We start from the raw sequence: 2676 nt of genomic DNA on the forward strand, positions 1-2676 counted from the left end.
AAAAATGGAAGGAAAGCACAAAACGGAGTTCTGAAGAAACTGGCATCCACGCGATCGCATGGACGACGCGATCGCGTGCCAAGCGTGAATCAGTAGTGACGCGGCCGCATGACTGACGCGGCTGCATGACTGACGCGATCGCGTGGCAAGGAAAAGCTCCGAATGACGCAACCGCGTGACCCACGCGGACGCGTGACAGAGGCCACGCACCAAAAATTGCAGAAAACGCTCCCAGCGATTTCTGAAGCCCTTTTTGGCCCAAATCCAAGTCCAAAAGGCATAGATCAGAGGTTATGAAGTGAGGGAATGCATCCATTCTGGGAGAGTTCGCCAATTTTTACTTTCCATGATTTAGATTTAGTTTTGAGAGAGGTTTTCCCCTCTCTCTCTCTTAGGATTTAGGACTTCTCTTAGTTTTAGGAGTGACTCTCAATCCCAGGTTTAATGTTCCTTTACTTTAGTTGATTATTTACTTTTGCAATTTGATTTATGAATTCTTCTATGTTCTAGATTATTTGAATTAATGTTATTTGAGGTATTCCAGTTTAATATTGCTTTCTCTCATTTATGCTATTATTGCTTTTACTCTGAAGAAATCTTTATTCCAGTAGATTTACTTTTCCCCTATTGGTTTTGGTTAAGAAATCAGTAACTCAGGAGTTATCCAATTCAACAGCATAATTGATAACTGTTATCTTGCCAATTGAATTGAACTTCAATAATCCCAATCTTTTCTTAGGAAATAAATAGGATTCGAAGATCAAACTAATTAGTCCCTTGACTTTCCTTTACTTTAGTAAAGGTTAACTAAGTGGAATTAAGATTCAACTTTCATTGTTATTGATAAGGATAACTAAGTCTGGACTTCCAATTTCTCATACCTTGCAAAAAGTTTGCTTTACAGTCATTTATTTATTTCAATTGCCATTTAATTTACTCGCCATTAAATTACTTGTTCCCCATTCTCGAAACCCCAATTTGCAATCTCCATAGCCAATAATAAGAACATAATTCCTTGCAGTTCCTTGAGAAGACGACCCGAGGTTTGAATACTTCGGTTATAAATTTTTAAGGGGTTTGTTACTTGTGACAACCAAAACGTTTGCACGAAAGGGATTTTTGTTGGTTTAGAAACTATATCTACAATGCGACTGTTTTTATGATATTCTTTACTGGCAAAAATTCTGATCGTCAGTATGTCAAAGGCAAGGAGATTTGATCCTGAAGACGAGAGAACCCTCCGAAGGTTAAGAAGAGAAGCAAGGGAAAAAGGGATAATTGGTGAAGAGGATTCAGAAGGGGAAGACCAAGTCATGGAGGGCAACTCACATAACCCTGCTGAGGGGGTTGCTAACAATAATGGACCACCTAGAAGGGTGTTGGCCTCATACACCATTCCTGATCCAAGGCATTGTGGAAGCAGCATAGTCACCCCAAATGTCCATGCCAACAACTTTGAGTTGAAACCCCAACTCATCACTTTGGTACAAAACAATTGCTCTTATGGAGGGGGACCTCTTGAAGACCCAAATTAACACTTGTCTATTTTTCTGAGGATATGTGATACAGTGAAGACAAATGGAGTGCATCCGGACATCTACAAGCTGTTGCTATTTCCATCCTCTTTGAGGGATAAGGCCACTCAATGGTTAGAGTCATTCCCCAAGGAAAGCATCAACAATTGGAATTATATAGTGGGAAGATTTTTAGCCAAGTTTTACCCACCTCAAAAGATCATCAAGTTGAAGACAGAGGTCCAAACTTTTAGGCAAATGGAAGGGGAGTCACTGTATGAAGCCTGGGAAAGATACAAGGCATTAATGAAAAGATGTCCACCTGACATGTTTAGTGACTGGGTCAAACTCCAAAACTTCTATCAAGGCTTGATGGTGCACAAAATTGTGATCTCAGGCAATGGCGCCAAAAACTATGTACGCACGTCTTAATAAATCGTTTGTTATTCACAACTTCGATACAACTAACCAGCAAGTGCACTGGGTCGTCCAAGTAATAAACTTTACGTGAGTAAGGGTCGATCCCACGGAGATTGTTGGTATGAAGTAAGCTATGGTCACCTTGTAGATCTCAGTCAGGCGGATATAAAATAGTTATGGAGTTTTCGAAAATAAATAATAAAATAAGGATAGAAATACTTATGTAAATCATTGGTGAGAATTTCAGATAAGCGCATAGAGATGCTTTCGTTCCTCTGAACCTCTGCTTTCCTGCTGTCTTCATCCAATCAATCCTACTCCTTTCCATGGCTGGCTTTATGTAAGGACATCACCATTGTCAATGGCTACTTTTGATCCTCTCTGGAAAATGGTCCGATGCGCTGTCACTGCATGGCTAATCATCTGGAGGCATCACCGTTGTCAATGGCTGCGTCCCATCCTCTTGTGAAAATGGTCCAAATGCTCTGTCACAGCACGGCTAATCATCTGAGGTTCTCGATCATGCTGGAATAGGATTCACCCTCCTTTTGCGTCTATCACTGCGCCCAGCAATCGCAAGTTTGAAGTTCGTCACAGTCATTCAATCCCAGAGTCCTACTCGGAATACCACAGACAAGGTTTAGACTTTCTAGACTCTCATGAATGCCGCTATCAATCTAGCTTATACCACGAAGATTCTTATTAAGAGATCCAAGAGATACTCATTCAATCTAAGGTAGAA

At 40.7% G+C, this 2676-nt stretch overlaps 1 long non-coding RNA gene across 1 annotated transcript in view; it reads right to left on the reverse strand.

Annotated features, from left to right (window-relative positions):
* LOC110264503 overlaps positions 1288-2676 on the reverse strand; it is a 33287-nt gene continuing 31898 nt past the window's right edge. The window contains exon 3 of the long non-coding RNA XR_002350680.1: positions 1288-1882. This is a non-coding gene — a long non-coding RNA (uncharacterized LOC110264503). The remainder of the gene's footprint in view (positions 1883-2676) is intronic.

The sequence above is a fragment of the Arachis ipaensis genome, chromosome B07 (assembly GCF_000816755.2).
Source record: "Arachis ipaensis cultivar K30076 chromosome B07, Araip1.1, whole genome shotgun sequence".
In the NCBI taxonomy this organism is placed as follows: Eukaryota; Viridiplantae; Streptophyta; class Magnoliopsida; order Fabales; family Fabaceae; genus Arachis; species Arachis ipaensis.